The following is a 20961-nucleotide window of genomic DNA, read 5'->3' as shown; positions in this document are numbered from 1 at the left end:
CTTCCATGATACATGGATACCTCAAACTCAGCATTTTAAGGAGCTAAACCTGAATCTAAACCAGTTGCCTAATACTGCAAAACAAACCATTCCTAAAAGTAGGGGCCTGAAAACAACAATTTATCATCTAATGAGTCTGCAGGTTAAATGGATTTCTGGGCAGTTCTTGCTTAGGGTCTCAGTTAGATGGTGGCTGAGGCTGGAGTCATCAATAGGTTTTTCAGTTACACGTCTGGCACCTGGGCTGGGATGGCTGGATCATCTGGGAGCTGGTCAGGCATCTCTCCTGACCTCTCCACATAGCCTCTCCATGGTGCTAGCTTGGGTTTCTTCACAGCACAGTGGACTCAGGACAGTGGAACTCCTGTCTTGGTGGCTGACTTGGCCCAGAGCAAGCATTCCAAGAGCCCAAGTGGCAGCTGCAAGTTTTCTCTACAACCTAGCATTGCAAGTCTCAACACTTCACTTCTGCCACGTTCTAGTGATCAAGTAAGCCATTAAAGCTAAGCCAGATTCAAGGGAATGCCAATCTCAACAGGAGCAGGAGCAAACCATTTTTCTAACAAGTGCCTTACAAACATTGCCTCTGTCGATAATTTTTTCATAAACCTACATCTCAGGAATTTTTTGACAAAACAACTTAGTGTCAAACACAGATGCTCCACCTAGTTTAATGGCAATGGATTCCATCACTTCCACCTGCTGCTTTCTTGTTTACCCTACAATCTCCTGCCAGACTGGTTTTCATAAGACACGAACCTCCTCCTCTTCAAGAAACTTCGGTTCCTTCCTACTTCCTGCATTGTCATTCAACATTCCTTTTTCCTTCCTTATTGCTGATTCCTTTCAAATATACAGAAAATCACAGTGAATAATATAATATTATTTACCCAGATTTACTGCTACCATTGCAATGTTTGTTCAGATTTTTTTTTAAGAAATAAAATATTACAAATAGGGTTGAAGTCCCCTTGTTTCCTCTCCTTGGTCCCATTTTCCACTTTGCCTTCCCAGAGGGGACCACTGTTCTTAAGTTGATTTGTGTTATTCCAAGTTTTGCTTTAATGTACATCTGCATAAACATAGTATTTTGTTGTATTTTAATACTTTTACATGGATGATATTACACTTCTAAGGTGTCTTCCCTGAACCCCTCATCCAGGGATGGGAGTTCTACTATGGGTAGGTAATATCAATTTATAACTAGTTTTCTCACTACGTTTTGAGATTTATTCCTATTGAAGCATGTAGACTTAAATTATTCATTTGATGTTTGAATGATATTCTCATATATATGTGCCCATTTAATCACTCCTTTTACCTCTGCAGGTACATTTAGTTGGTCTACAGTTTTTACAAACATTCATATGTGTTCTTGTGCACATGTACTAGAGTTTCTCTAGAGTATCTGCTTTAAGTGAAATTGCTGGGTCATCTTTACTAGATATTGCCAAATTGCTCTCCAAAGTAAGTATATCAAATTATATTTCCACCAGACATGTATGTGAGCTCTAATTTCCTTACATCCTCATCAACTTTTGGTGTTGCCAAACTCCTTAGTTTTTGCCAGTCTGAAAGGAGAGAAATGATATCTTTCTGTTTTAATATGCATTTCCCTGTTACTGATAAGGATCTTTTCATGTGTCTATTGACCATTCAGATTACTTCTGCTATGAATTGCATGTTCATATCTGTTGCCCATTTTCCTGTTGGGTTTCAGTGGTTTCTTTTTGATTTGTGGATATACTTCCTAAATATTCTGGATATTAATCTTTTTTTGGTTAAATATGTTGTTCCTCTAGACTAGAGCTTGTTTCTTGTTTATGATGTCTCTTGTCAGCATAACATTTTAATGTACTTATATTCACCAATCTTTTCCTGTAGGTCTGTACTTTATCTTAAGAATTTTTTCCAAAGTCATACTAGTTTTGATTCGTATTTTATTATAGTGCCTTTGAAGAGTCTTTTGTTTGATTTATCAACAATTTAGTTTATCTAAAAGTTTATCTAAAGATTAAGAGTATACTCTTAATATATTATAGCTGTACTTTTCTTGAATGATATAAGGACCTAAGAATGTTTTTGATTTTTTCCCCTCCCATCATATACATTATTATTGTTGAATATTTTAGTTATGGTTGCTTTTTAAACACCCCAAGTTATTTATAATTTTTTCCACAGTCAGTACTTATTTAGATTTATCTACATGCATTTAAATTCTTTTCATTGCTTCCTGCATTTCATTTTTTATTTCTGGATTTAATTTTCTTTTTACTAAAATAAATCCTTTAGTAGTGTTTTAGGTGAAAATCTGGAAGTGATTTTTGTCTGTAAATGTCTTATTTCATTCTCATTTTTTAATTGTAAGCTGAATATTGGGTTTTTCTTACTACTTTAGAGACATATTCTCTGACATCCGTTGACGTGAATAGGAAGTCTGCTCGTTAAATCTCTCTCCTCCGTTGATTTAGTTTACATCTTCAAGTCTTTGTCTTCTCCACCCAAGAGTACTCATAGCATTTTCCTGCAATTCTGGAAAATTCTCATCCATGACCTCTTCAGACATTGCCTCTCACTCTCTACTTTCCCCACACCCCCAACCCCGAATTTCTGTTAGATCTGTACCAGTTCTCTCTCCATACTCTTAACATCCCTGTCATGTATTTTCTCTCTTATTCTTTGCCCCACTCTGGGTAACTCAATTTCGTTTAAAAATTTTCTGAATAAAACACAATGTTAAAACAATCCATTTTACTTCCAATGAGCATATTTTCCAGTGGTAGATATTTTGTTGGTGGTTTTTCAAATCCACTTTTTGCTTTATCCTCTTTGTGCTCCGGCTGTTTTATGCTTCCACTATTTCACTATGGCGTCCATGCTTTCTGTCGTCGTCTGGAGCACCTTTAGCATATTTGTTTCACAATCTCCTTCAGATTATTTTATCACTTTGTATTCTTGGATACCACATCTCCTCTTCGTAGAACCTTCCGCCTCCCTTTCGGAGTGATTCATTTGCTTTCATAGTTGTAATTTTTTGCTATGATCTCATCCTCAGCAGTGGCTATTTTTATGAGTGTAAGAGATTCTTGTGTGCCTAAAATTGTGAAAATGTCCCTAATGAGTAGTTTCGCCTTTGCAGCAACTTTGGTGTTCCAGGGTTGAAACAAGTTTCTGCACTAATTTTTCAGTTTGGGGTTCCTGTACCATGTGGATTTTGTGTGTTGAAGCTCTGCCTATTTTTCACCAGACTTGAGTTTCTTTTCTCACCTATAACTCTTCTTAAATATACAGTTCTAGTGCAACATTGTGAGAAAGTCTGGAGATTGATGGGAAAATGCTTGGGTTCAAATTCCCTTTGAACTACTTCCTTTGTGGGGCCTTGGATAAGTTATATAGCTTCTCTGAGCTTCAATTCCTCATCTGTAAAATGGGGATAATATAATAATAGGATTTACTTCATAGAATTGCTGTGAGTATTAAATGGTAGCTGGCACATGGGAAGAGGCTGATATCCTTATTCTGGCCTTTTCTCCAGGCTGGTGTACCAAGTGTTTCCATTTTTTATTTTAGAGAAGGAAATGGTCTTTGGTAAACTCTAATAAAAGAAAACTTCTCCGCTAGTTAGTCTGATGTGATGACTTCTGCTCATGCATCTTCATGAAGTTCAATTTCCTGCTTTCTTCTGCATGTAATCAAGCTCTGTTTGTCCTTCAAAGTCAAGCTCAAGACTCATCATCTTCACAAGTCCATCTGTCCCTACACCACAGGCAGCTCCTATCTTTTTGTTGTTGGTCATTCATCCATAATGCATCCATTCATTGACTTGTTCATTCAAACAAGTGGGCCACAGTGGCTCAGGCACCATTATGGTCAGAGGTGCAGCATGTAAAAAGACAAGTCCCTGACCTCCTGATATTCACAATTGTATGAGAAAATGGACCATAAACAAGGAAAAAATATTACCACAGTAGATTCTCAGATGAAGACAAGTTCTCTGAAGAGAATAGCAATGACTAGGGGCAAAGAGAGATGGAAAGGGAAATTAGTTTCAATAGGGTGCTAGGCAAAGGTCCCTTTAAGGAAGACGTAATATATAAAGGGGTGATTGGAAGGAGATGAGGTCAGAGGATTAGTAGGGCCCCCACGAAGGAAGGCCTTGATGAACATGGTAGGGAGTTTTGAGTATGTGTGTGAGATCTCATTTTTTAAAGCTTAAAATGAAGCACTCTAGAATAATCTATAACTGGTAAGAGTAGAAATATGGACTCCAATCAGAAGGCTTTTGCTAAAATCCAGGTGAGATGATGGTGGCTCAGATAAAGGTGGAAATAAAGATGTTAAGAAATGGCTGGATCTGAAATCTAATTTTTTTTTAAGTAAAACCAAGAGTATTTGCTCAGGGATGTGAAAAAATGATGAATCAACTATTACTCCTATGTTTTCATCCTAGGAAACTTGGTGAGTAGTGGTACCATTTACTGAGATGGCAGTTAAATTCAACAGTGCATAATTGAAGTGCTAATTATTCTTTAATTATTTTCTGTATTTGTTACAGCTCAGCAATTAGATTATAGTTCTCCTATTTCCCCTAACATAGACAAACACAATTGGGGACTCTATGTTCACATTTGATTGATTATTTGATTCCACCTCTATCAATTAATAGCTCTGTGACTTTTGGCAAAGCTACTTAGCCCTCTAACACAATCTCATCTGTAAAATGGATCCAGTAATTATTAACACTCATTGGTTGTTGAGAGAATTACATGTGGCCCCTAGAACAATGAGTGGCACACAGTAAGTGCTCAGCTGCAGTTCCCAATCCCTGGGCCACTGACCAGTACCAGTCTGTGGCCTGTTAGGACCCAGGCCATACAGCAGGAGGTGAGCAGTGGGCAAACGAACAAAGCTTCGTCTGTATTTACAGCTGTCCCCATCACTGGCATCACCACATAAGCTCCACCTCCTGTCAGAACAGCGGTGGCATTAGATTCTTATAGGAGTATGAACCCTACTGTAAACTGTGCATGTGAGGGATCTAGGTTGTGGCCCCTTGTGAGAGTCTAATGCCTGATGGTCTGAGGTGGAGCTGAGGTGGTGATGCTAGTGCTGGGGAGTGGCTACAAATATATATTATCACTAGCAGAGAGGTTTGACTGCATAATAAATGCAACACATATGAATCATCCTGAAACTATCTCCCCCACCCTGTCCATGGAGAAATTGTCTTCCATGAAACTGGTCTTTGGTGCCAAAAAGGTTGGGGACCACTGGTGCTCAGTATTAGCTCTTATTATTCATTGCAGAAACACATCTGCATCCCAGCCACTATAGTCAGTCAAACTGGAGATATTACGAGTTACTCTCTACTTAGTTTTCTTAATGCAAGGTCAGAATGTTTTTCTAAGGTACCAAATACTTCAGCTGATAGTGAAAATCCATGCCAGCTTCAAAATGCTACTCTATGTTGAATCTCTTTAGTTACCTTTTGTTTTTCCAAGCCAGAAACTTAGGAGGTCAACAATTAGAAGATATTTGTTGAATGTCTACTTTGGGCTTAACTGCTGGGATACTAAAAAGCACCAGTTAGACCCAATTCTCACTTCCTGCCATACTAAGCCATGCATACTTTTGATTTAGCTGTAATAAAATAAATATTTTATCTATGACCAAATATATTTTATTACCTCTCTGGTCATCCTGAGTGTTGCTGGACAGATTTCAGATTAGTTGATGTCATTGTTGGCTTTTATGAATTGTGTCAGTATAGCTGCCCTCTTGTATCTTTAGCCAAATTCAGAAAAACAGCAACTTGGAGGTATAGAGCCTCTCTATTCAGACTTTAATGGGATCAGCTCTCAATAGCAGAAATTCACAGCTGTTAGTACCCATTCAGTGAGAAAGAAGACAATTTAATTTCCAGTAAAAAGTAATTACAAACACAGATTATCTGGTACATTCTAGCACATTAGATAAAATTCCTTCATCTGCAGAGAACTGGACATCATGCAAAGCATTGCCTCAAGAAAAGCAATGTGATACAGTGGAAAAAGCGCTGGACTCGGGTCACCTGGGCTGGCTGTGACCAGAGGAAATGCTCAGACTTGGCAAGCCTCAGACGTTTCCTTTGTAAAAAGGGAATACTAATTCCCATCCCCTTCACAGGGATGCTCTTGGGATTCAGAGAGAGAATGACTATGAAAGGAATTGGAAAGGTGCAAAACATACCTAAGCACATGTTATACAAGCCTATACATATGTTAAAGTTTGAAAATATGTTCGGGGAAAGACTTTAGTGTAGGGAACAAATAAAGTTCCTTTCCAGGGGATTCTTTAGTACCTTTTCTAGATTACTGGCAAACTATCTCATTGTAAAGGAAGCAATAAGCAGAATAAAACTAATAACAGCTAACATTTATTTATTACTTACTGTAAAGCAGATGCTGTTGCCAACTCTTTTACATACATCAGTTCATTTAACACCCACAGAAATTTCTCAAAGCAGGCGTGGTTACTAACACCATTTTATAGATGAGAAACAGGCTCAAAGTGATTAAATTACTTGCCCAGCTGTTCAGTTTGTGGTTTGCAAAACCAAAATTTTAATCCGGCAGTTTGATGCCGGAAACTATGAGTTTAATAACTAGGCTACATAGGTTTATAGGTAGGTCCTAGTGTAATAGGGGTGTGACCTCAGTATTGGGGGTTGCCAAGTCATTTTCAGTGGAGTGATTTCCCCCATGCCTCAGGAGTTTGTTTCACTCCTCCTATGCCCTGCTCACAATTTCCCTACTATTTCATGCTATCCTGCAATCACAGGTATCAGAGGCTACATACATTTGTGTAACACTTGCTGCTATAGCTAATAAACCTAAAAATGTATACCTATACCAATGTGCACACACTATTAAATTATTACTGGTTTAACAAAAGTAGGTAGATAAGCACATTCTCGGGACTGCCCCCATCCATACAGTCATTCATGTCCCCTAGCTGAGAGTAGCCCTGCCATCTTCAACATTTGCCACCTGGGATTGTCTCCATTCCAGCCAATCAGAAAGGAAAGAGAGAGGCATGCCCTGCAGGAGACTGTCTGCTGAATTCCACTGGCTGGCACTCCTCCTATCATTTCCTCTGGTGTGTGGGGTGGTGGGGGCTGGGAAAGGTAGTCCCCAGCTGGTAACCATGGCTCAGTGACAACTTTGCAATGTAGAGGGACTTTTTCTTGTCTTCAGATTAAAATAATCCTTATGCCAAAGTGGCATTTTGGGGTGGCATATTCTGATCTCCTCCATATGTATTAGCTGTGGTTCATTAGTTTTCTCTCCAGTATAGTAAGTAGTTGAATCTATAGGCCAACAAAGAGAATGGACATCATAACAATATTTAGGTCTTAAAAATAATCTCTCAAGTATCTTGCAATTTTTAGTAACAAATGTTTCAAAGTTTTGTCAGATTTATCATAAATAATTCATGTTTGATGCTATATTAAATGGTAATGTCCTCATTTCAATAATTCACAAATTTTCATTGAATAGCTAGATGTGTCTGACATAGGGATCATGATTACTGCTGGGTGGTTTTTTATTGTTGAAACTTTATTCCTTTGAGTTTCTTTAATTGGGTCCTGCAGGATGCCATGGGAAGAGTGATGGACTTGGGGGAAGATTTTTGGTCAAAACATACTCCTTCCTTGCTTGTTTCCTGTCCCAGTAGTACACAATTTATGGATAACCATTTTAGAGGGACAAATTCTCCCTGTGACTATTCCAAGCCTGCTCTCAACTTTTCAGTGGGCTCTTGGCTTAATTGCCTCATTTTTTTCTTTCCTCCAACAGTATTTGATTTAAAATTTTTTGTTTACTTGTATATACATTTATTGGACTTCAGGTACAGAGAATTGGGTTAATCCTAACCTTCGATTCATTACATACTCTCATCCATGGGCCCTGGCAAGAAGTTCTATTCATTTGCTTATTTGTTCATAGTAAAAGAAACCATGAACATCTGATATGAAAACTATATGACAATGATAATATACCTATGATGAATTCCCTCCCAATACCATCCCCCTGCCTCCCACATCCTTTGTAACCACTATCTTGGACCTTATATTTATTATCTCTTTGTTTTTTGGTTTTTTTTAATAGATCCTGTTTTTTAGAACAGTGTTAGTATCCCAGCAGAATTGAGCTGGAGGTACAGAGATTTCCCTTATACTCGCTAACCCACACATTCATAACCTCCCTCTTTATCAATATTCCCTATCAGAGTGGAATATTTTTACAATTGATAAGCCTACCCATAATTATCACCATTATCACCCCAAAGCCATGGTGTACATAAGGATTCACTCTCAGTGTTGTACATTCTGTGGGTGTAGGCAAATTTATAATGATGTGTATCCACCATTATAGTATCAGCGTGGTTTCACTGCCTTAAAGATTCTTTATGCTCTTTATACCCTTTCCTCCCCTTGACCCTGGCAACCACTGATCTTTTTACTGTCTTCATAATTTCACCTTTTCCAGAATGTGATATAGTTAGAATCATATAGTATGTAGACTTTTCAGATTGACTTTTTCACTTAGTAATAAACACTTAAGTCTCCTCCATATATTTTCATGACTTCATAGCTCATTTCTTTTTAGTGATAAATAATATTCCATTGTCTACATGTACCATTGTTTCTTTATTCATTTACCTGATACACATTGTGTTTGCTTCCAAGTTTTGGCAATTATTGCCAAAGATGTTAGAAACATCAATGTGCAGGTTTTTGTATGGACATAAGTTTTCTGTTCATTTGGGTGAATACCAAGGAATACAGTTTCTAGATCTTAGAGTAAGAATATGTTTAGTTTTAAAGAAACAGCCAACCTTTCATCCAAGTGACTATGCCATTTTGCATTCCCACAAGCAATGAATGAGAATTCCTATTGCTCAGCATCCTTGTCGGTATTTGCTATTGTCAGATTTTGGCTATGCTAAGAGGTGTGTGGTGGTATCCTGTTTTAATTTGCATTTCTCTAATGACATATGATGTAGAACATCTTTTCATATCCTTGTTGCCATCTGTACAGCATCTTTGGTAAGTGTCAAAGTCTGGCTCATTTTTTAGTTGGGCAGTTTGTTTTCTTATCAAGTTTTAAAACTTCTTTGTATATTTTGGATAACAGTCCTTTATCAGATATGTCTTGCAACTATTTTCTCTCAATCTTTGGCTTCTCTTTTGACTCTCTTGACAGTGTTTTTCACAGAGCAGAATATTTTAATTTTAATGAAATCAAGCTTACCAATTCTTTCTTTCATGGATTGTGTTTTTGGTGTTAAATCAGAAAAGTCATCGCTAAACCCAATGTCATCTAGATTTTCTCCTATGTTATCTTCTAGGAATTTTATAATTTTGCATTTTACAATTAGTTCCATGATCTATTTTAGTTAATTTTTGTGAAGTTTGTAAGATATGTGTCTCCATTTTTTTTGCACATGAATGTCCCATTGTTCCAGCAGCATTTTTTAAGTCAATATTTGCTTTATCACATTGCCTTTGCTCCTTTGTCCAATCAGTGGACTCTATTTGTGTGGGTATCTTTCTGGGCTCACTATCCTGTTTCACTGATCTATTTGTGTATTCTTGCACCAATACCACATGTCTTGATTACTGTAGCTTTATAGAAAGTCTTGGAGTCAGGTAGTGTCAGTCTTCCAACTTTGTTTTTCTCCTTCAATATTATGTTGGCTATTCTGGGTCTTTTGTCTCTGCATGTTAACTTTAGAATCAGTTTGCCAATATAAACAAAATAACTTGCTTATATTTTAATTTGTATTGCGCTGACTCTAGAGATCAAGTTGGGAAGAACTGACATCTTGACAATATTGAGTCTTTCCATGAACATAAAATCTCTCTCCATTTATTTAGTAGTTCTTTGATTTCTTTCATCAGGTTTTATAGTTTTTCTCACATAGATCTTATACATATTTTATTATACTTCACTGGTGAGAAAACCATTCAATACTAAGGTTAAGCATTTCATTTTTGTGGATGCTAATATAAATGTTATAGTGTTTTTAATGTCAAAATCCAATTGTTTACTACTGGTGTTTAGGAAAGTGCTTTACTTTTCTGTGTTAACCCTGTATCCTGCAACCTTATAATAATCATTTATCGGTTCCAGATTTTTTGTTAATTCTTTCAGATTTTCTACATAGACGATCATGTCATCTGTGAACAAAGACAGTTTTATTTCTTCTTTCCTAATTGGTATACCTTTTATTTCCTCTTCTTGTTTCATTTCACTAGCTACAACTTCTAATATTAATATGGTGTTAAAGTGGTGAGAAAAGACTTTCCTTCTTCCTAATCTTACTGAGAAAGCTTCTAGTTTCTCACCATTAAAGTATGACTTTCTATAGATACTCTTTATCAAATTGAGGAAGATCCCCATTATTCCTAGTTTACTGAGAGGTTTTTTTTTTTTTATCATAAATCAGTGTTGGACTTTGTCAAATGTTTTTTCTGCCTCTACTGCTGTGGTCATGTGACTTTCCTCTTTAGCCTGTTGATTTCATAAACTACATTACTTGATTTTAAATATTAAACTAGCCTTACATATGTGTGACAAATCCTGCTTAGTTGTGGTGGATAATTCTTTTTATACACTGTTAGATTTGATTTGCTAATATTTTTATGCTAAGGATTTTTTATACCCATGTTCATGAGCTATTTGGTCTATAATTTTCTTGATATCCTTTTGGTGGATTTTGGTGTTAGGGTAATGCTGGCCTCATAAGGAAGTATTACCTCTACTACTGTCTTCTGAAAGAAATTGTACAGAATTGATATAATTTCTTTCTTAAATGTTTGGTAGGACTCACCAGTGACCATACCAGGGGCTGGTACTTTCTTTTTTTTGAAGGTTATTAATTATTGATTTAATTTCTTTAATAGATATAGGCCTACTCAGATTATTTCTTTCTTATGTTAGTTTTGGCATATTATGTCTTTCAAGGAATTTGTCCATTCATCTAGGTTTTCAAATATGTGGGCATAGAGTTGTTGATAATATTCCTTGTTAGCCTTTTAATGTCATGGGATCTGTAGTGATGTCCTCTTTTCCATTTCTCTTTTATTTTAAAATATTATGGGGGTACAAATGTTTTTGGTTACATATATTGACTTTGTTATGCTTGACTCAGGGTTATAAGTGTGCCCATCACCCACAGAGTGTTTGGTTGTACCCATTATGTAGTTTTTTGTCCATCCCCTGTGCCCCACTGCTTGATTTCCACTGAGTTTTACTTCCCTCTGTGCGCATGTGTACCCATTGGTTAGTTCCAATTTAATAACAAGTAACTGGGGTGTTTGTTTTTCCATTCTTTGGATACTTCGCTTAGGATAATGGTCTCCAGTTCCATCCAAATTGTTTCAAGAGGTATTAATTTGTCCTTTCTTCATGGCTGCATGGTATTTCATAGCATACCTCTACCAGATTTTGTTAATCCGCTCATAAATTGATGGGCACTTGGGTTGATTTCCACATCTTTGCAATTGTGAATTGCACAATAAACTTTCCAGTCCAGGTGTCTTTTTGATAAAATGACTTCTTTTCCTTTGGGTAAATACCCAGTAGTGGAATTGCTGGATCAAATGGTAGGTCTATTTTTAGTTCTTTGAGGAATCTCTATACTGTTTTCCATAGATGTTGTACTAATTTGCAGTCCCACCAATAGTGTATAAGTGTTCCATTCTCTTTGCACCCATGCCAGTATCTATTGTTTTTGGACTTTTTAATATAAGCCATTTTAACTGAGGTATGGTGATATCTCATCATGGTTTTAATTTGCATTTCCCTAATTAGTGATGTTGAGCACTTTTTCATATATTTATTGGCCATTTTTGTCTACTTTTAAAAAGCTTCTGTCCATGTCTTTTGCCCATTTTTTAATGGAGTTGGTTGTTCTTGCTGATTTGCTTGAGTTTTTCATAGATTCTGGTTATTAGTTCTTTATTGGATGTATAGCTTGGGAATATTTTCTCCCGTTCTGTAGGTTGTCCATTTGCTCTGTTGATTATTTCCTTAGCTTTGCAGATGATTTTAATTTACTCAAGTTCCACTTATTTATTTTTGTTGTTGCTGTGATTGCCCTTGGGGTCTTCTTCATAAACTCTTAGCCTAGGTCAATATCTAGAAGAGTTTTTCCAACATTTTTTTCTATAGTTCTTATGGTTTCATGCCTTATATTTAAGTCTTTTATCCATCCTGAATTAATTTCTATGAGTGGTGAGAGATATGGATCCTGTTTCATCCTCCTGCATGTGACTATCTGATTTTCCCAGCACCATTTATTGAATAGAGCTTCTTTTTCCCAGTGTATATTATTGTCTGCTTTGTCAAAGATCAGTTGGCTGTATGTGGATGGTTTTAAGTCTGGGCTTTCTGTTCTGTTCCATTGGTCTATATCTTTATTTTTGTGCCATTACCATGCCATTTTGGTTACTATAGCCTTGTTAATATAGTTTGAAGTCTGGTAATGTGATATCTCCTGATTTGTGAAAATCAATAGAAGATAAAAATAGGAACAAAAAATAAGAGCATCAAATAGAAACAAGTAACATATGATAAATATTAATGCAACTACATCAATAATCACTTTGAATGTCAGTGGTCTAAATATACCAACTAAAAGGCAGATTGTCAGAGTGGATCAAAAAATAAGACCTAACTACATGTTCTCTACAAGAAACCCACTATAAAGACACATATAGATTAATAGTAGATGGATGGAGAAAGATGTACTATGCTAACATTCATCAAAAGCAAGATTAATTATTTCTGGCTTGTTTCACTTAGTGCAAAGTCCTACATGCTCATCCATCTCATGGCAAATGACAGGATCCCCCTTTTTAAGGCTGAATAATATCCCATTTACATATGTGTATGTCTCTCTCTCTCTCAATTTCTTTAGCCATTCATCCATTGATATATACTTCAGTTGTTTTCATATCTTGGATATTCTGAATAATATCATCTTGGATATTATGAATAATGCAGCAATGAACATGGATATGCAGATACCATTATGAAGTGTTGATTTCATTGCATTTGGGTATGTACCTAAAAGAGGGACTGCTGGGTCATATAATAGTTCTATTTTTAATTTCTTTAGGAACCTCCATACTGTTTTCCATAGTGGCTGCATGAATCTACATTCCCACCAACAGTGTATACAAGTGTTTCCTTTTGCCCTCACTCTTACCAATATTTGTTATATCTTTTTGATAGTAGCCATCCTAACAGGTATGAGTGGTATCTCATTGTGGTTTTGTTTTACATTTCCCTGGTGATTAATGATGATGAGCACCTTTTCATATACCTGTTTGCCATTTTTATGTTGTCTTTGAAGAAATTTCTATTTAGGTCCCTTGACCATTTTTAATCAGATTATTTGTTTGTCTGCTATTGAGTTATATAAGTTCTTCATTTTTTTTTTTTGCTATTAACTCCTTATTGGATATGTGGTTTGCAAATGTTTGCTCTGAATCTGTAAGCTGCCTTTTCATTTTGTTATTTCCTTTCTTGTGCAGAAGTTTTTTATAATATGTATACATTTTTCCTGCAGACTTGTTCTGAGTAAACAGAAGCCTTTTAGTTTGATGTAGTCACATTGATTTTATTTTTCTGCTTTTGCAGCCCGAGCTTTTAGTGTGATACCCAAAAATCATTGTTCAAGACCAATGTCAAGGAGTTTTTTCCTGCTTTCTTCCAAGAGTTTTATGGTTTCAGATCTTACATTTAGATCTTTTATCCATTTTGAATTAATTTTTATGTATGGTATAAGTATCCAATTTCAATCTTTTCCATGTGGATATCCCAGTTCCCCAGCACCATTTATTGAAGAGACTATTCTTTCCCTATTGTGTCTTCTGGGTTCCATCTCTTTCGTTTTTGAAGGATAATTTCCCCGGATACAGAATTCTCTCAACACTTTAAATACTTCATTCCAGCTTTCATGAGTTCTGAGGAGAAGTTGAATGTAATTCTTATCTTTGCTCATGTTGAGGGTTTTTCTTTTCCCCCTTCTGGCTTCTTTCAGGGTTTACTCTTTATCTTTGATTTTCTATGGTTTGAAAATGTTATGTATAAGTGCGATTTTTTTTTTTTTGGCATTTATCTCGCTTCGTGTTCTCTGAGCTTCCTGTAGTGTTTGATTTGGTGTCTGACATTAAAGTGGGAGAATTCTCAATCATTATTGTTCCAAATACTTCTTTTGTTCCTTCCTCTTTCTTCTCCTGGTATTCTGTTGTGCACATGTTATACTTTTTGCAGTTGATCCACAGTTCTTGGTTATCTTAAATAGTCTGTTCTTTTTTTTTTTTTTTTTGTCATTTCTCTTTTTACTTTTCAGTTTTGGAAGTTTCTGTTGATATCCTCAGGCTCAGACATTCTTTCCTCAGCCATGTGTTCAGTCTGCCTATAAGCCCATCAAAGATATTATTTCTGTTACAGTGTTTTGATCTCTAACATTTTGAAGGGAGGTCTCTCTTAGAATTTCCATTTCTCTTCTTATCTGGGGCATCTGCTATTGCATGCTATCTACTTTATCCATTAGAGCCCTTAGCATATTAATCATGGTTGTTTTCATTTCCTGGTATGATAATTCCAACAACCTTGCCATGTCTCTTCAAACCGTGTCCCCCCCCCCCCTTTTAGTATGTCTCATATGTCTTGATAGCTGGATTTTATGTACTGGGTAAAAAGAAACTATAAATAGGCCTTCAGTAAGGCAGGAGTAGTGTGTGGAGGGAGGGGACCTGTTCTACAGTCCTATGAGTAGGTCTCAGTCTTTTCAAGAGCCTGAGCCTCTGGACCATGAACTTCACACACACACTTCTCATATCCTCACTCCCCTTTGGAGGGGACAGGATGGCTAGAGTGGGCTGAAATTGGGTATTTCCCTTCTCCTACATAGAAGGCTAAAGCAGGCTGGAGTTAGATGTTTCTCTTCCCCGGATACAGAATTCAGTTAGGCTCTGATAAAACCCCAGCTGGTTAGGCTCTGGTTAACTAGTTTCCCCTGAAGGCAGTCCTTGTTAAGAAGAGCAAAATGCTCTGGCGTATTTCACAGTGGTTCCCTTTTCCCTTCCCCTAGCAGAAACGTGAGAGTATTTTCCTTCAACATGCACTGTGAGGGACCAGGTAGAGTTCCAGGAAGTAAAACTCACAAAAGCAAGGAGTCCTCTATGACTGGGTTCCCTGGAGATTATCTCTCTCCAATATGTATACTCTGCGCCTCTAGCAATTTATTAATTACAGTTCAAGTTTTCAAGTTTTCCAGCACGGGTCTACAGAAGGGCCTTAGCGCATGGATTTCTGTTCTGGTAAGTTTTGACTCTCTGTATTTGCCCATCAATCTCTCCAATTTGGGGAGCGATGGTTAGCTCTGTGGCCTCACTTTTCTTATAGATCTAAGAAGAATGGTTGATTTTTCAGTTTGTTCAGCTTCTTGTTAGAATGGAATGATAACTTCCAAGCTTCTTACATGCTGGGCTGAAAACTCTCTCTTTGAAAATATAGTTTATCACATTTATAGTTCTTTAAAATTATGTAATTTAGTTGTCTCATGTAGTTCTCTGGAACTCATTTTTTCACTCTGTATTACTAAGATTCATTCACATTTTTGTACCTAGTTGTAGTGTTGACATGATTTATATATCAGATTTCTTTGTGTAATTGTGTTACATTGAATTATTCATGTTTCCTATTGATAACTTCTTGGGTTGTTTCCAGGTTTGTGCAATTGCAATCAGTACTGCTGTGAAAATTCTTGAATATATCTCCTGGCATATTTATGCAAGAGATTCCTAGGAATAGAATCACTGGGTCATGAGAATGCTCAATTTTATAAGATAGTACCAAATTGTTTTCCCGAGTGATGGTACCATTTTATACTCCCACTAGCAATGCCTATAAAATCCTATTTATTCTCATCCTCTAAATACTTGATTTTGTCATTTTTTTAAAGTTTTGCCAGTTGAATTTGTTGTATGACAATATCTCAGCATAATCTTGATTTGTATTTCCCTCATCACAAAATGACTTTGAATATTTCTTCATATGTTTAGTGCCCATATATATTTTAGGTTCTATAAAATACCTGTTCTTGGCTTTTTTGTCCATTTTCTTTTGAGTTATTTCTAGAAATTCTAGGAAAATTTATATATTTTTTATGCCAATCCTTTGTCAGTATTGTGACTCTTTTTCAAACATGTAACCTGACCTACTTTCTTTAAGGATAATTTAAATACAAATTTCTAATTTTAATATAGTAAAATTTAAACTTTTTAGCACTTTCTATATATAAAAGTCTTCTCTGCTCCCTACCCATGGTCAGAAACATATCCATCTATGTTTTCCCCAATATTTTAACATTTTGCTTTGAATATTTAATATTTATCCACCTGTAATTGACTTCTGTGTACATTAATCGTAGAGATCCAATTTCACCTGTTTCCATGTGAATAACCGTTTTCCTCCCACTGGTCTACCATGACACCTAGGCATGAGTATGTCTGAACTCTCTGTTCCCATTCCTTGGCCATATGTTGTTCTTTAATAAAGTTTTATAATTTTTGCCATCAATATTTTACATATTTTAAAGTTCACTTCTTGGTATTTGATATGTGGACACTAAGTTGACTCTTGTAAAAGACTTACATTTTCTGGTTGTATATTGAGGGTATATGGAAATGTAATTGACTCATATTTTGATGTTACATGAGGACTCCTGAATACTCTCCCTATTTTTTTGAGACAGAGTCTTACTCTATTGCCTGGGCTAGAGTGCCATGGCTTCAGCCTAGCTCACAGCAACCTCAAACTCCTGGGCTCAAGCAATCCTTCTGCCTCAGCCTCCCGAGTACCTGGGACTACAGGCATGCGCCATCATGCCCGGCTAATTTTTTCTATTTTGGGTAGAGACGGCATCTTACTCTTGCTCAGGCTGGTCTCGAACTTTTGAGCTCAAACTATCTGCCTGCCTTGGCCTCCCAGAGTGCTAGGATTACAGGCCTAAACCACTGCTCCCAGCCTCCTCTATTATTCTTAATGATTTGTCTATAGATGTAAGCAATCATGTCATTTACAAACAATGACAACTTTATTGTTCTTTTTAAAAATCTTTGTGGCTTTAATTTTATTAGAACCTAGGAATGAGAGTGGGCCACCTTTTCTTTTTCCTCACTTTAAAGAGCATACTTCCAAAATTTTCCCATTAGGATGATATATATTGTAGATTTTTAAAGTATATCATTTGTTAGATTAAGTATGTTTCCTTCTACTCCTAATCTGCTAAGCTTTAAGCTCAATGTTCAAATGTACTCTTAGCTTAATTGTTCATATTTTTTTTATTTTAGCCATATTTGTGAGATCAAAGAACTGTGAGAGTGTGGAGTTGCTTGGACTTAGAGAGATTGTAACCCCTTGAGCTTCATATTAGGAACCTATGAAAGTGAGGTGGTATTGTCTAGGATCACACAGCAGTTTAGAAATGGAGCGGAACCCAAGTCATGAGACTTTATTGCCTGTGCTCTTTCCACTCAGTCAAGTGCCTCCTCAATACAGAAGAGTGTTCGTTTTGCTAAGCGGCAAGGTCATCTGTATGACCTTGTTCAAATATGATCAACATGTAAAGCTGCTTTTTGTGATTCCAGAAAACCCAACTGGGGGAAAGTGAAAAACCATGCAATTTGCTTACACCACAAGTGCTTGTGTATTTTGTTTTCCGTGCCATCATTGGTCAATGTTTTTTGTGCCTATTTTGTGTCGGGTTTCTACTGCAGCATTTTAATATGATCTTAAGTCTCAGTTTGAATATTTTTCTTTTTGCCTTTTGACTTCTGAGTAAAATGGCTGGAGAAAGTGAAATAACAAAGACATCAGGAGTTAAATAAGCAAACAACCATTTACCTTTATTACTGTGGCAAAGACACAGTGCTGTTTCCTATAATGAAGCAGCTGATAATATTCTGTTTCTGAAGAAAAATAAAATCAGTACTTACAAATAATGTGTCCTGCATGTTTCATTTCTAAACGAAAGAAATGACATTTATCTTAATTGTGCTGAAGTTTCTTTTGTATTCCTTCTGGGCTATTACCTTTTTTTCAAAGACATGACTGGATTGTGAATGGGGCAGAAGTCTCTCTGAAACATTTGGTTCTTAGTAGCTTTGAGAGAGAGGTGTATTGTACAAGTTCTGAACATTCTGGGTTTGAAGCCAAGGCTTGGGTGGCTATGTTCCTTTTGCAGCTGTAGTTTAAATTAGAAACATTCTAGTTTACAGAGATCCAGATTTTTAAAAAGGCGTTTATGGCATATAACTTCTAAAAGAGATGTATTGGCCTTAGCTTGCTTGATTCAGAATGAACGGAATGCAACAAAATTCAGATTATAGAGACGTGCACTTTTAAGAGTGTTTCCATAATGAGAGGCAATCAATCTCACTGTTGTTATATTAAGATGGAGCTTACTGTGAATTTTAATTTTATGTTGATTACTTTAAATAAACATCTTCATTCTCCCCTCACATGTCTTTAGGCGATCAAATATTTTAAAAATTTAAGTACGAAAATCCAGGTCATATTTGGTGGTAGTAGAACTGCATACAGATTATAGATTCTTCATCCGTGTTTTGACATAGCACAAAGAAGCCCATTCTTCCTGCCTCCCAAGCATGATCTTAACACCCCCCTACACACACACAAAGTAGCACACGCAAGCAGCTCAAGAGAATTTTTCAATGGGCTTCAATATTGTATAGCCTTGCAGAGCACCAGACTTTGAATTCATTGAAAGACTGCAAGAAAATTGTTCTGCAACATGCTAACCCAGAGAAATTAACTTTTTTTTTTTTTTTTTTTTTTTGAGACAGAGTCTCGCTTATTGACCAGGCTAGAGTGAGTGCCGTGGCATCAGCCTAGCTCACAGCAACCTCAATCTCCTGGGCTCAAAGAGATCCTTCTGCCTCAGCCTCCCGAGTAGCTGGGACTACAGGCATGCGCCACCATGCCCGGCTAATTTTTATATATATATTAGTTGGCCAATTAATTTCTTTCTATTTATAGTAGAGACGGGGTCTCGCTCTTGCTCAGGCTGGTTTCGAACTCCTGACCTCGAGCAATCCGCCCGCCTCAGCCTCCCAGAGTGCTAGGATTACAGGCGTGAGCCACCGCGCCCGGCTCAGAAATTAACTTTTAAAGTACCAATGGTATTGGCCATCTGGGGAAATTTCCAGATGCCACGTGCTACTTTGGGACTATTGTGACCTTACCTACTCCTTTCTTCCCTATCTAGATATTTGACCTTCCTTCAGTATAGTATTCTTCTCATTTTGGCTATGGAACCTTTGACATTGATCCTATGGACTCTTCCCAAAGTGTTTTTTCTTTTCTCTCTCATGACTCCTAAAGACTTCCCTATTTTAGAAAGCTCATAATGTAAACAGAAAAGAAAAGAATAGCATAAAGCCCTGGTTTTGAAAAGCAAAAATAAAAAGATATGAAAACAAGTACCGATAGTCCTTAGTACTTAAAAAGACATAGAATGAAGAGACTAGGAGGAGACACTTTTGTGTTCATAACATTGAGTTTGAGATGCAGGGTGACTGAGTTTTAAATGACACGTTTGGAGTGAGACAGACATGGGTTCTGGTTTCAACTGTGGCCCATTTTACCAGTGTGACCTTCTCCTTTATGAATCTGTTTCCTTACCTACAAAATAAGAACAATAATAGTAGCTGCTATTAGGGTCATTATCAATATCAAACAAGAGAACAAATGCAAAGCTGTTAGCACAGGACACAGCACATAGCAAAGGCTCATTGAATGGTAGAATTCATTATTTATTATATACATTAATGAAAAATTTGTACAGATGGTATGACTTGGTTTTCACTTTGGGGCTTAGTTACTCTAAATGAAAGGGTTGTTCTAGAAATAAATAACCTCCTAGGAGCCCCTTCCAGCTCACTGATTACTGATTTGAATAGGGCTGATAAATGGACTTACAGCCTGAAAAGTTTGTATCAAGACTTGTGAAGGACTAGAAGAGTTCCAAGTCACAGAACTTCAGAAGGACAATGAAAGAAATAGGGATGGACTTTCTCTTGGCAAACGTCCCTTTTCTGAAGAGGTTAAATATTGAGCACTCGGAGCCTACCTGGTGTAGAGTGCAATGGTCATATAGGGTATTGCAGATACATGTGTGGGCAGCAGTTGAGCAGGACACAGAGACACTAGTTTATTAAAGGGTTGAAAAATGGATCGATTCATTTTGGATAAATGAGTGAATGAATGAGCCCAACCTGCTTCATTAAAATATTTATTCTCAATGTGTTTAACATCCTGTTTCATCCCATAAAATGAACATTTCAAGGTGGCTAAAAATGCATCAGGCCAAACTGAAGTTGGAAAACCCTTGCCTCATGGAGTTCTAGGTTGTTGGGCATAAATCAAACTGCTCATTCTGAGGAACAAGACATAGGGGATATGGGGAGTCACTGCTAGTGTTTTTATGTCTTCTCTCAAATTTAAGGATAAAAGGAAATAGTTACCTTTCAATTAGGGAGAAAGAGGAAAAAACATGGAACCTTGGCCACATCTAAAATTTTTTTTTTTTTTTTAGAGAGACGGTGTTTGTTCTGTCATCCAGGCTGGAGTGCAGTGGCATCATCATAGCTCACAGCAACCTCAAACTCTTGGGCTCACGGGATTCTCCTGCCGTAGCCTCCCAAGTAGGTGGGACTATAGGCATGTGCCATCACACCCAGATACGTTTTTTAAATTATTTTTTTGTAAAATCAGAGTCTCATCATGTTGCTCAGGCTGGTCTTGAATTCCTGGCCTCAAGTGATCCTCCCACCTTGGCCTCCCCAAGACCTGGTATTACAGGCATGAGTTACCG

General features: G+C 36.8%; 1 protein-coding gene across 1 annotated transcript in view; it reads left to right on the top strand.

The window, feature by feature from the left end:
* The window catches only part of COL6A6 (collagen type VI alpha 6 chain), a 128193-nt gene that overhangs the window by 6819 nt on the left and 100413 nt on the right, over positions 1 to 20961 (top strand). Inside the window, exons 3-4 of the mRNA XM_076005388.1 lie at positions 1330 to 1467; positions 20683 to 20791. The gene's annotated coding sequence lies outside the window, so the exon portion shown is untranslated. The remainder of the gene's footprint in view (positions 1 to 1329; positions 1468 to 20682; positions 20792 to 20961) is intronic.

The sequence above is a fragment of the Microcebus murinus genome, chromosome 1 (genome assembly GCF_040939455.1).
Source record: "Microcebus murinus isolate Inina chromosome 1, M.murinus_Inina_mat1.0, whole genome shotgun sequence".
Classification (NCBI taxonomy): Eukaryota; Metazoa; Chordata; class Mammalia; order Primates; family Cheirogaleidae; genus Microcebus; species Microcebus murinus.
The sequence above is the reverse complement of the archived record's forward strand: the minus strand, read 5'-3'. Positions and strand labels throughout refer to the sequence as shown.